Source organism: Erpetoichthys calabaricus, chromosome 1 (genome assembly GCF_900747795.2).
Source record: "Erpetoichthys calabaricus chromosome 1, fErpCal1.3, whole genome shotgun sequence".
Taxonomy (NCBI): domain Eukaryota; kingdom Metazoa; phylum Chordata; class Cladistia; order Polypteriformes; family Polypteridae; genus Erpetoichthys; species Erpetoichthys calabaricus.
In genome coordinates this window covers 35,658,406-35,672,927 of record NC_041394.2, presented here as the reverse complement: position 1 = coordinate 35,672,927, position 14,522 = coordinate 35,658,406, and the positions used below count along the sequence as shown (strand labels likewise).

The 14,522-nt window shown below is 40.0% G+C and overlaps 1 protein-coding gene across 5 annotated transcripts in view; it reads left to right on the top strand.

The window, feature by feature from the left end:
- Positions 1–14,522, top strand: part of LOC114648586 (PH and SEC7 domain-containing protein 2-like) — a 114,717-nt gene that overhangs the window by 35,181 nt on the left and 65,014 nt on the right. The window lies entirely within an intron of this gene.

Genomic DNA, 14,522 nt, shown 5'->3' with positions numbered 1-14,522 from the left:
CTGCTGTCTCCCAGAACTTACTTATGTGAGTGAAGGTTAAACGGTGACTCTAAATAGATAAAGAAAGTGTGACTGAGCGTGTGCACAAGAATGTATTCCTGTGATGGATTTGACACCCTGTCCCAGGTTTGATCCTGGCCAGTGCCTGACATTCATAGGCATCAGTGCTACCTTACCCTAAAACAGATGAAGCAGGTCTTCAGAATTGATATACAGGTGGAACTGCTGCTCTGACTTTTCAAATTTCCTCAGATCTGGACTATCATGAGGTGTGTTACAAAGTGAAAATGTTCATTAAAGCCTCTGTGACATCATAATTCTAATGTGGTTGGTTCCAAGTCATTCAAAATGTAAACTGGCCCTTTGATTTGAGACCTTTTACTTTGCAGTGGAGCTGATTGCTCCCTTGCTCATGCTTTTGTAATGGCCTAAATATAAAGTTACAAATGCTCATTCTGTCTGTGTCAGCAGTAGGTCTCCATCACAGTTGAGAGGCATCTTCTAAATTTACTTCGTTTTATAAAGTGACACCAGCATCTGTTTCCTGATGACAGACTTATCGAAACGTGGCCCGTGGTCTGACAGGAAGTATTTTCACAACTGCAGAATTTCAGTTTGTAGGCAAGTGCAGTCACTTCCTTGTTGTCAGCCTGAGAGTTGCTACCCTCTTTCAAGTGTTGCTTTCTCCTGAAGGAGGCTTTCTGGAGCACACCTTCACAACAGCTAAATCCTAGACGTGATGGCTGACTCTTATGTCTCTCACTTGGGTTCAGATTTCTGTGATTCAGCCTACCCGTGTTCTGGCACTTCTTGTCAGTTTGTCAGAGCCGGAAATTTGGGTAACATCTTTCAGTCTTCTCAGCTTTAACACTCAGGCAGTCAGTGTCATGCTTAGTCTTTATCTCTGTTCAGCTGAGTACAAAAAAACTGTCTCCTTCAGCAATGATGCAGCTGTCTACTGTATATACAGTCAGGTGAAAAGGTACTCTCTATGAAATGATTTCTCTTTTCCACCAAATGTGGGCATATCAAGGTTTTATCTTCTTTAAAACAGTATCTTTAGATAAAGGTGATCTAATTGAAAAAAATATGAACATTTGGCTTTGCAATAATTTATTCAATGAAAATCGAACAGCTTTGCTATTTGTGTCTATGGAAAAGTAAGTCCAGCCTCAGCTCTAATAGCTGGTAATGCCCCCTCAAGTTGTTATTTCCTATACTTGTCTATGAGTCTCTGACAGCAACTGGGAGAACGCTTCTCCCACATCTCCATGCAGAATTCCTTCAGTTGTGCAATGTTTAATGGGTGTCTTGTGTGCACAGACCATTTCAAATCACCCCATGGTACTTCAATAGGATTCAGATCTTAGTCATTCCAAAACCTGTCATTTCTTTCTTTTCAGCCAGTCTTTGGTGGATTTACTAGTATATTTAGGGTAATTGTTATGTTGAGCTTCAATCTTCTGAGATATGGTCTCATATTACCCTCAAGATACCTCTACTACAAAGAATCCACTCTGAATTTTTCAGTGATGGTGAGCTGCCTGGGCCCTGAGGAAGCAAAGCAGGCCCAGACCGTAACATTTCAACCACCATGCTTTACAGCTGGTATCAAGTTATTCTGGTAAAATGCTGTCTTTGGGTTTCACTGAACAGGTCTTTTGGTACTGTGGCAAAATATCTCCGCCATTGCCTCATTTGTCCACAAGTCCTGAAGTTTTATAAAACATTACATGGATTTGATCGTGAAAATATGTGCATGGCAAAAAGCAGGAAAAAAGTTGTATGGCAAAAAAAAAAGAATGATTAATAAAACCTGGTGTATGCAGATTTCTATGTAATTTACCGGTTGTAAATCACAATCACCTTGCAAATATGCATACGAGAGCACACCACAAACACCACTCTGAAACATCCATATATGGATCATGCTAATCGACCTCATACATATGCAATCATGATGCTGCAGAACTTCCTTTGACATAGGAGCAGGTCCCTCCTGACACTTCGAGACCCCGCCAACTACATTCAAGAGTATCTGGCTGTGCCCCGCAACTGACAGCATAAGATTATTTGCAGCATTATAGCGCCTCTCGTCTGCACTCTGGGGGTCCAGAAAAGGTGTAAGGCACCATTGTTTCAGTGGGTATCCGTTATATCATGTAATGACATGATTGCTGCTACAATGAATAGTTCAGGCCATTTCAAACACTGAGGGTTTAGGCAGTTACCTTACCAACAAGCCAGCCATCACATACAGCACCATCACATCTGACAAAATTACTTTGTCTCAAAATAAATTAATCACAGGCTGACCCAGGGTGCTAATCCATGACATTTGTCAGTCTCATCTTGGCATCACAGATGACTTGTGCAATAATGGAATGTCACTGGTTATGGTTAGCAAAAGCAGCTTCATTCTCACTAGATGTCCTTATTGCATTATGAGTGCAGTACATTTCTCCAATTACGTTAGGAGAACTGGACCCGGCTGCAAATTGCCTTTTGAAGTTTGCAAAACATATATATATATATATATATATATATATATATATATATATATATATATATATATATATATATATATATATATATATATATATATATATTTAATGTATGTACACTCAAACCATACAAAACTGAATGCAGTGCCTCGCCAGTTGCGTAATGGCTTCCAGCACAGCAAACGTGTTGGAGTAAAATTTCTCCAGTTCCCTGAGAAGTAACAACAGGTAATCAATATTAACAAAAAAAGCAACAAAGTTCTTCAGTTCAAATACGCAGCTTTGTCGCTTTTAAAAGAGAACTAAAATACAGTCTGTGCATCATATTCATCACTTTGGAGTTGTAATATATTTGTCACATCAGCACACATTATAATAACAGCTCAGTGATATGAATTATTATGCATGCACATCATCATTTATCTTGTTGGATTACATTTCCCTGCTTGATGTCATCATTTCCCAGTTTCTCTGTAATGTTGCGTATGCATGGCTCAGTGTTGCTACAAATATGCGTAAGCTTTAACGTCAATTTTTCTTTTGTAAATCCCAAAGTTTGCCTCATAGGTTGCATACACACTTTTCAAGCCTCTTTTTGTGTGTATGCAAGCTTTATAAATGAGGCTCCTGGTCTTAGTTGTTCATGGGCCTGTCTTGACCTGATGATCTTTCTAGAGGTCAAAGGTTTCCTCCTGGCACACCACTTATGTAGATGTAATTTGTGCAGCATCTTTCTAATGCTAGACTCATGCAATTTGACATCATCAGTAGCAAGAGCAACCTGTAGATCCTGTGATGAAATTGTGGGGTTCTTAGAGACGTCTTTCAGCATCTTATGCTTTGTTCTTTAGCTGAACCTGCAATTCAGTTGGCAGTTGTTTGAAATCTCCACTTGTAGAAAATCCTCCAGACAGTGAAATGATTGATTTCCAGTAGTTTGGAGATCTTTTTAAATCTCTTGACAGACCTATAGGCATCTATACCCTTCTTTATGAAGGTCTCATAGCGCATGGCATGGTGATAACACACACTTCAACAACAAAGAGCAAACCAAACTTGGTGTCTGAAGTTTTAATATGATGGGTTCAGACAAGGTCCACTCTAATGATGTTTTAATCATTTTCACCTGATTCTAATTTGAGGTATTTGAAGAAGCGATAAATGTAGGGTGGATTTACCTATTCCATATTTGAAATTTGCATTTGTATTTATTTAAATGACACTATGGAGTATGAAATGTAAATGTGACATGATGTTTGCTATATCACCTTTATCTGAAGTTACTGTTTAAATGAAGATCACATATGTTAAAAGAGAAAACACATTTAATGACGTCTATTTACTTTTTCACATTGCTGTCCACCTTATTGGGCCATTCCAATCCCATTAACTACTCATTCTGTGAGAGCATGTTAAGTGCAGAATAGGCCATTTAAAGTAGGCAGACTGATGATCATCTGGTTAAAATTCAATGGGAGATCATGCAAGACTAAAGGTTTAAGAGGCTTTAAATGTTGCAATGTAGTGGACACCATGCACGCTAGCGTGAGAGCGCTAGAAATTCATGGGTGTATCAAAAATGAGCTACCAGTCCAATGGTGGTCCAGTTTTTAATGAAAGTGGCAAAAAATATGGAGTATTCTCCATAATCTTAGATTAGATTACTTTTGATCTTTATTGTCACATACACTGAAGAGCAGAGTTAAATTCTTTTGCCACAGTGCTGGTGGGGGGAGCAGGAAATTATATAAAAGCAATAAGACAATAAGATGATGTATAAATAAATAAATACAATAAGTAAGAGTAGTAGAAGAATGACGCAGTGTACATAGTGAAAAGCAGAACCATAGAAACTATTACACTGTAGTGGAAAAAAGTGCAAATGGCAGTAAACATGTACCATAGAATTCAATTGGACATAAACCAACAGGTGCGTACAGTACTGGGCAGGTAAGATCAGGTTACCGAGAATTCAGTGCCCTTAAGTTCTGAGGGAAGAAACTGTACCTGAAGCATGTGGAGTGTGTAGTAAGGTTCCAGTAGCATCTACCAGAAGGCAGACGGGAAGACAGTGAATGAGCTGGATGATGGATTCAGCCCTCCTCAGACACCTGGTTGAGTTGATGATATGAAGCTGTGAAAGGTCAGCCCTAATGAGTTTAGAAGTAGTACGGATGGTCCTTTGGAGGAGCTTGTGGTCCTGGCAAGTCAGGTTACCAAACCACACTTTGATGCATCCTGTCAGGATACTTTCATTTCTGCAGCAGTGGGAGTTCACCAGTCTTTTGGTTTCCACCCCAAAGCTCTTTATCTTTCTCAGGAAAAAAAGCCTTTGCTGAGTCTTTTTGACGCTGTTGTTGGTTTTTACAGACCACTAAAGACAGTTAGTGATCTAGACCTCCAGGGACCTGAGGCTGCTAACTTTTGGACAGGGGAGCCATTGATTGCCTTTGTTCTTCTTGAAGTCAACAGTGACCTCCTTTTTTTCTTGATGTTTTGGAGAGATTGTTGTCATGGTACCAAATGGTCTGGTCTTTTACCTCCTTCCTATAGGCAGGCTTATTATTGTTGGTGGTGTCATCTCCAAAGTTCATGCTGTGAATAGACTGTATAGCAATGGTCTGACGCAGCAGCCTTGTGAAATACCAATGCTGGTGAACAGTGTGGGGGATTTTTTTGTTGCAAATCCTCACTGACTGGGGCCTGTTTGTCAAGAAGACAAGCATTCAGCCACAGATAGAGCTGCTCAGACCAAGGTCTCTGAGCTTCATCACAAGGCTGAAGGGCACAACTGTGTGGACTGCAGAGCTATAGTTGTAGCATCCTGACTTAGATGTTTTTCCTTTCTAGAGTAGGGTGTAGGGTGAGGAACATGACATCACTCACAGATGTATTGCACTAGTACACAAACTGTAGTCAATCCAAGGAAGCAGGGATATTGTGGTTAATATGGAATATGACCACTTTCTTCAGGTACTTCATCACCATCATCAGAGCTTGAAATAATGGGCTGATAGTCGTTCAGGCAGATTGTGATTTCTTGAAATGGTTGATGATCAGGTGTATACCTTCCAGGCAACAGTGTACCCATCAACAACAGGTTAAAGTCCTTTGCTACCAAGCTAGGAAAATCCAAAAATCTCTCTAGGATGTAACAGAGAATTAAGCTTAAGACTGTGACTTCCATAGTGCCCTGATCATAGAGTATAGGCATATCTCTGAGAGGAGACAAATTGAGCTATATGGCGTAAAATTCCTCAATAGATAAATTTGTAAATTATGGCAGACATTGGCATTAACACTTTCTCCTTCAACCCCTGAACATTTTAAATTGCTAAGAGGGTAAAAGGAGAGACCTGCTCACTCTTGGGTAACAGTGCCTAATAAAGTGGGTTCTCAGTGTATATGCATGTTTAAAATATGTGTGCTTTCATTATCACCAGTAGATGTTCCTCTCCATAATCTTGGGTCAATAACGGATTGGAGTTTCATTCATTCTGACCAATCAATGCTCCAAATAGGACATCTATGTATCTATCCATCTGTTTTTAATCCACTTTATACGTTAAGGCAGACTTTCTTCAAATGAACCATGAATAGAATTCAAATGCATTACTAGGTACACCACACTTAAACCCAAATAAGTAATTAAATATGGGGTTTGTTCCTTTATGTTCATTCATTTTTCATACCTGCTTCTCTTCATCCTTGGACACAGACAGTCAGGTCCTATCCTAGCAATGATCCATGATAATTGGGCACAAACACTTGGATCCGATCAATTTTTCAAATCTCTCCAGGACATAACAGTGAATTTAACTTACGACTGTGACTTCCCTAGTGCCCTGATCATAGACACTCTTTCATCCATGCTCATAATCTGAGTCTGAGCCTATGCTGTTACAAGCCTTAACCAAATGACAGCCCTTTAATGAAATCACATACCCCCACATACACAGAAGCCCTCAAATCTCACATGGATTCATTTTCCATATCTTTAATCATTCTAGGTTGTTGGAAGCCAGAGCCTGGTAGCTTTTTTTCTGGGCTGGACGTCAGTTCAACCAAGGGTACACTAACTCACAAGTCATCTTAGAGTGGCCAACACACCTAACAACATGTCTGTGAACACCTGGAGAAAATCAACGAGCCAACAGATCGAATAGGCAAGCTCCTTTCAGAAGGTACCCCAGTCAGGATTTAAACCAGGGTCGAGGTATATTGAAGCAGCCACTCTATCCTCTGCACCCTCATGCCACCTGAACTATAATTTTTATATAGAAACTTTTCATTAATTCTTACAACTGTATAGAATCCCTTATTGGTCACTGTGGAGATAGCAAAAATGTGTAAGAGGAGGTCATAAGGCTTGTGGTTAGGTTTAATGAAGAGAATAGGACAGGAAGTGATCCCACAACCATATGGGCAGTCATAACAGATGGGCTCCATTAGTTCTGGCCGCTCACCCCTTACCTCTGTCCACTGGTAAGCATGATGGTGTCACAAAAGCAGTGCTAACTAGATGAAGAAAGCTGCTTAAATGGAGTGTGAGAGCAACTAATGAAGGGATGAATTCAGAAAAACTGTGGAGTAGCTACGGCTTTCCCAGCTCAAATTTTAAGCAAATCATTGTACTCATGGCATAAGGGCTGCAAGGAGCTGGTGCTTATTCTGGCTCCATATCAGGAACAACACTGAAAATGGCATTAGTCCATCACAGGGCCCATTCACACAGAGACTAGGCCAGTTCAGACTTTAAATTCAGCCTGGCATGCATGAATATCGAGATGTGGGAAGAAAAACCTTGACAGACATTAGGAGAACATGATGGCTCCATACAGACAATAACCAAGCTCAGGATTCAAACACATGAGGCAGAAAAGTCAACCACTGAAATTATGCTACCCAAAAGGAATAAAGATGTAAAGGAACGTGTGAATACCAATACAATAGATTTAAAAAAAACTCAAATAATGATAGTACAGCAAACTAGTGGACCTAAAGAAGAAGACTGAGCAAAGTGATGGGCTCAGTTGGTTTACAAGAGAAAACTGTGGGCAAGATTTTTCTCCATCTTCTGACCCTGATTAGTCCTGGAAACATTAGATTGGACAGGGTGCCACTTTATTATGGAGCACCTACACACCCTCACTCATTCAGCTCAGAGTCACTATTCTGCCTAATCTACACATCTTTGGAATGTGGAAGGTGACTGGACTCAAATGCATTCTGATGGAGCTGAGGGATAGTAGTGCCAACCAATTTTCCATTGTGACACTCTTGTGTTAGAGGCACAGAATCAAGTCTAGCTTGTTTAAGCAATGGTGGACACAGCACCCCCTAAACCAGACTGGTATGAGTGAGAGTTGCAGCCTGTGTGAGTGTGGCCTGTGATGGACTGGCATTCTGTTCAGAGTTGGCCCGGCCTTGATTCCTGTGCTGCCAGGATTGGCCCAACCTATAGTTTTGGATAAAGCAGGTTCAACGATACTGTAGCTGAATGTTTGTTACGAATGTGCTGAACAGAGCTGGATGGTGATGTGATGCACTAAGCTGTTTCTCTTTAGGAACGTTTATTCTTTCTGATCCACACCCCTTTTTTGGTTAGCACCATGTTTAAACACACACACACACACACACACATCTTCAAAGTCTTCTCAGCCAAGTAGATGAGCATATGATGCTCCTTCAGAGAGCTCTCTTTGTTTTTTGCTGTTGCCATCCCTCTTGCACTCCGATGTTTTATATTAATGACTCTTTGCTTAGTTTTGCGAAGACAATGTTGCCTTCACCCTTTGTGTTTATGTTTCCTGTTTCATATCTCATCTTATCTATGGGTTTCTTGTTTTCTGAATACAGCTTCACAAAATATTATCACACTGTTAATAGATGAGGGTAACTATGAATTGTTTCATTATGCTGTTTATGCCTTTGGAAAGGGTTAGTACTGAAGAGGTGCATTGGCAGGTGCAGAGGTGACACTTAGATGGTACAGCACACAGAAAAGCACTTTGCCATAAATAAGGAGAGGAAGCCTATAGGACAGGACAATTGTCTTACGGTGTTTCAGTGTGGCCTTTGACGATCATATGCTTAGAAAGGATTGCCATATTAAAAGCTTCATGGTCATTATCATATTAATATCTAATAATCAGGGTGATCTAAAGTAAAGTGTAATCTACTGGACAGCATTTTGGATTAAGACTTGTAAATGGTGTCAAGTTATGCTCCCAAAAACATCTTAACTCCTCACCACCGCAGATGCCAACTCAGTCTTTGCTATTGCTCCACAGTTTCCTATTGTTTCACTGACACGTACAACTAGGTGGGCATGTTGAGCTACAGTAAGAAAATTTGTGCAGGTGACCATCACAGCCATTAACTTATTTTGTATTACACTACAAGGTGTGGCTACTAAAGAACAAGACTGCGGATTGACCAACATTACTCAAGCTGGGTGGGGCACATTAGAGAAGCATAACAACGACATTTATTGATATAGCACATTTTCATACAAATGATGTACTTCAAAGTGCTTTGCATAATGAAGAAAGAGAAAAGAGACAAAATAAATAAAATAGAATTAGGGAACACTAATTAACATAGAATAAAAGTAAGGTGCGATGGCCAGGGAGGACAGAAAAAACAAAAAAAGACTCCAGATGGCTGGAGAAAAAAACAAAATCTGCAGAGGTTTCCAGGCCACGAGACCACCCAGCTCCTTTTAGGCATTCTACCTAACATCAATGACCTCACAATCTGTCCTCATGGTATCCAGGGTTCACATGGAAGAATTTGATGATGACAGTCATGTGGACTTCTGGCCTTTAATCCATCAATGTAGGGACATTACGGTGCTTTGATCAGGTGGTGGTGGCGCAGATCACCACCACAGAAAACCAGTAAAAGAACAGCAGAGAAAGTAGGGGTTAGTACGAGTTTCAATTACATCACGTTATTAATTTACTGTTGTCCATTGTTTGAAGTTAACATGTTTTTCTTGTGTGTTGAAACGATGATCAGTTTGAAGATCAAGCAATAATTCAGTTTAGAATCTTTGGTGGAACTGAACAAAATTCCTACTGAGTTCTTTCAGGTGCTAGCTGAGGTTTACAGTGAAGAATCCATGTCACAAGAACGTCTGTTCGAGTGTCACATAAGATTTTGTGGATGTCAAAGACAGTGAACATCCTGAATATCCATACACATCAAAAACTAACCTGAATGCAAAAAAGTCAAAGAAATTGTTTGAAATTATTAGTGACTCAGCATTCAAATGACTGCAAAAATGGACCACATCAATAAACAAACACTCAGATAAATTTTACAGGACAAGTTGCCCTGAGGCTTCTGCCCCCTGACAGAGAGTTGCAAGGGAATTTGTGCCAACATTTTGAGGCAAATTTAAGCAAACTCAAAAATGTAAAAAAAAATTGTCCTCACTTTAATGTCCAGTGTGTCTCTGTGTAGACACTTTATAAAAATATCTACTTGAATAGTTGAGTGGCCTGTTTGGAAAGCAAAATGAATGTGTGCCTCTTTATTATATCACAGAATTGGAGGCTCTAATTAAAATCAAAAACTCAAAAGTGTTCCATAACTGCATAAAGTCCTAGACGGAGAGTGTATGCTTTGTACAGATTAAAATGTTTTTTTTTTATCTTCATGTACAATATTCACTGGGCAAATTGTTAGGACCACCATACTAATACTGGGTACTGTCTCCTTTTGCTCTCAAAACAGCCCCAATTCTTCATGGCATGGATTGCACAAGATATTTCAGACATACCTTTGAGATTCTGGCCGATGTTGACATGATTGTCTCATGCAATTTCTGCTGATTTGTCAGCTACATATTCATGCTGTGATTCTCCCGTTCCACCACATCACAAAGTTGCTCTGTTGGGTTCAGATCAGATGACTGTGAAGATCACTGAAGAGCACTGAACTCATTGTCAAGCTCATCAAACCAGTTTGAGATGACTTTTGCTTTGTGACATGTTGCATTATCATTCTGGAAGTAGCCATTAGAAGATGGGTAAATAATGGCATTGTTCTCATGGCATAAGGGCAGCAAGGAGCTGGTGCTTAGTCTGGCTCCATGTCAGTTACAACTTGAAGGGATGCACATGATCAGCAACAATATTCAAAACAGGCCGTGTGTGACATTCAAGTGATGAATGACTGGTGTTAATGTGCCTAACGCCCACACTATTACACCATCTTCACCGGCCTGGACTGTTCACACAAGGCAGGGTGGTTGCATGGATTCATGCTGTTGGTGCCAAACTCTGATCCTATCATCTGTGTGGCTCAGCAGAAATTGAGATTCATCAGACCAGGCTACATTTTTCAACTGTTCAGTTTTGGTGATCCTCTACCCACTGCTGTCTCAGCTTTCAGTTTTTGACTGAGATGCATGGAACCCAACGTGGTCTTCTGATCTTATAGCCCATCTGCCTCAAGGTTTGACATGTTGTGCATTCTGAGATGTTTTCCTGTTCACCATAGTTGTACAACGTGGTTGTCTGTGTTGGTGCAGCCTTTCTGTCAGCTCAAACTGTTCTGGCCATTCTCCTCTGACCTCAGTCATCAATGCAGCATTTCCATCCGCAGAACTGTTGCTTACAGGATGTTTTTTGTTTTGTTTTTTTGCTCCATTCTGAGTAAACTCGAAAGACTGTTGTGAGTGAGATACTAAACCCAGCTTGTCTGGCACCAACAATAGCACCACAGTCAGAATCACTAAGATCACATTTTTTCTCATTTTGGTGTTTGCTGTGAATATTAACTGAAGCCTCTGACCTGTATATCCATGATTGTATGCAGTGCTTTACTGCCACATGATTGGCAGATTAGATAATTGCATAGATAAGCAGGTGGACAGGTGTTCTTAATAATTTGTTTAGTAAGTGTAGCTCACTATTGTGTGGCACAATGGCTAGAACCAGGCAATCATTATGCCATGCCCAATGGCACAATTGCCTCCTTAATTGAGCTGACCAACTCTCTCAGTTGGAACAAAAGGATTTTTGACATTTAACTTGCTCTCTAAAACTTGATGTACTATATTTATGGTCAGATAACCCCACTGACCACTAATACACACCAGAAGTGATATGTATGCGCTCATCCATCCAGTTTCCATTGACTCCATTCTGTACTGAAATGTGACAAGCAGGAATTAAAACAGCAGCTTTGTCAGTTTTTGATCAATCTTTTGTGGTAATTTCTCAACATGTGTGTATCAGTTATGGGGTAAGTGGTGTTACTGGAAATCTTTTCGTTTTGAGTGTTAATTGTTTGGTAAGTGAATTGAGCTTCCTAATTACCATTGTGTGGGTATTTCACATAGAGCGTGTTCATCTTGGACTAACTTATAAAAAGTACATTGTCCTAAGGATGTGCAAATCTATTAATGTAAGCATATGTTGGAGGAAGTGAAAAATACAACAGTATTATGTTTGTTTTGAGCAGAGGTCATTAATAAGATAATGAAAAATGAAATATTCAAATCAAAATCTTGTCTTTAATGCCAAATTTTCGTTGTGCCTATTTGTTGCTACTTCACTGTTTTTCATGACTGAAAATAAAAGTAAAGTTACAGCTCAATTCTAACCGAAATATCACCGCCCACCTCAAAATTTCAGATGCCCCTACAGGTTTTTCCCTGGTTAGAACTGCAAGCTTCACACTGGTTGGGTTGAGAGCCAGGCCTGGCCACCATCTGAATGCAGGTTATACATTTTCTGTGTGGATTTATTTTGGAATTATTGCTGGTTTCCTCGAAAAATGTGCTTGTTCTGTGGATTGTTGGCTGTAAACTGCTGTGAGTAAGTGTGCCCTTTAAAGCAGTGGTCCCCAACCTTTTTGACAGCAAGGACCACTTTATTAGATGCAAATTTTTCCACGGACCGGTTGGGGGGGGGGAGTGGGGGGGACAGTTTTAAACACAATTTACATAACATTTCTATTATTATTAAGTTATTAAGCAGTTTGCATACGTTTGCAACCTGAGATTTTTCTTCTTTTTTTGCATATAACAAAGACATATGCTTTGCATTTGCCATTCCAACAGATTGCACATCACAAACATTAACACTGTTACCGTTTTTTTCATGTCTGCCGTTTCTATAGGAGGGTGACAATGAGTTAAATTCCAATGGATGTTTTTCAAATGTTGACAAGCAATAAGCAAAAGGAATCAATGAAACCACAGACAACAAAAACAGAAAAAAAACAGTACGAGGAAAGTTCGAAGAAAGCATTTTTTTTACAATGTTTCTGATCTAACTGCTCTGTGGATGATTCATTCAGGCATTTCAAGGTCACTTCGTTGTAATGAAAGCATCTGCTGAATGTACTTCGTAGTAACACGATTTCTATAGACTCGTGTCATATGGGGAAACTGTCGGGACCATAAAAATACTTTGTTGTAATAGTCTCTCACCTCGGTCTCTCTCCTCTCTCTGCACCGCTGCAAAGCCCCGCCCTCCAAGCGTTCTGAAAAGTCTGAGTGAGTCGCCGTTGCCGGCAGTTCTCTCGCAGCCCGGCTGTCAGACGGCTGCGGCCCGGTAGTGGGTCGCGGACCGGTGGTTGGGGACCCCTGCTTTAAAGGACTGACACACTAGCCAGGGTTTCTTACTACCTTGCATATAAGTGCTGGCTCCTCTGTGACCCTGTGGATATAGAAAATGAATGAATGAATAACCTGTTAGCTGCGTGATGCTCTCTCATTTACACACCAAGTACAAAACTAAAAGTTGTTTGTATCTGGTTTATAATATTTACTCATACTTGTGGAACACACAGCCCTCCTGCCCTCAAATAAAAGGCAATAGAAAACAGTAGGATCAGCATGAGGAATTCAAATGGATTGGGATCAGGCTTAGTCTTCTTTGGAGTAAAAGAGTGCATCTTTTTTGTGATGGTGTTTGCCTGTTGTGTGTAGCGAACATGGCAGGAATGCCATTTGATTTTGGAACAGCATACTTTCATTGGTGTTGTGTAACATCAGTTTGGAAGCACATTTTCACTTCTTGAACCTGATTGCCTTTTGTCTGTGGTTTTTATTCTTCTTCTTCTTGTTGCAAATAGTGGTGTCTTGGAAGTTCTTGTGAAAGTTATAATGTCTTTTAGTAGTTATGTAGTGTTCATCACATGTTCAAAGAAAGTGTTAGAACTTGTGTCATAATGGCATCAGTCTTACTTTTTTACTTCTTGAACCTGTCTGCCATCCATCTGTGCGTGTAGTTTTTTCCATCTTCTTCAACTTGCCTTCTATTAGTAAAGGTTTAGGCACAAGGGGTGTTGCGTTAAGTGAAGTCCTGTAGTTTTCTAAGTAAATAAAGTGAGATATCTGTGTTTTAAGGCCATGAAAGAGTTTACTTAACAGGTATGTATAGTACATGATAACTGATTGAACCGGTCAGTCGTCTGTGTGGGAGGTTTATTTTTTATATTTGTTTTTTTTTTCATTTCATGTGAGCACATATACATTGTTTTCTGGGGGATTTTCATCATGGATGTAAAAGATATGGAGCTGTTAAGGCTGAGTATGTCTTCTAAATCAGTTTATTCTTGCACTTTCTATGGGTGCTCAGGCTGATGTTTCAGTTTGTTATTCATATTGTTCTGCCATGTCATCATTTGTCATTTGTCAACAGTGAAACAGCTCTTCCTTTTGGCCCGATGTACAGGTGAGGTTGCAGATCCCGCCGTTTTCCTTGGCCAAAATGTGTGTATGACATGTACTGTACTGTAGTGTACTTCATGGTGTTTGTCATGGTTCTTATCAACAATTCCACGTGCAGACATTGTATCCATACCTCCATTCTGTATTCATGTCAAACATGTGTCAAGATGTACACACATGCAAGTCAAGGTGTACTGCCATGTCTACATTGGTTGTGAGAAGGAGTTGCAGCTGAATTTTGGGGCTGCCACAGGCTGGACATCAAATTCATGGGTTGTGTTGCATGTGTCATGGCATAAGGTGTTGATTGAGAACTAGATGAA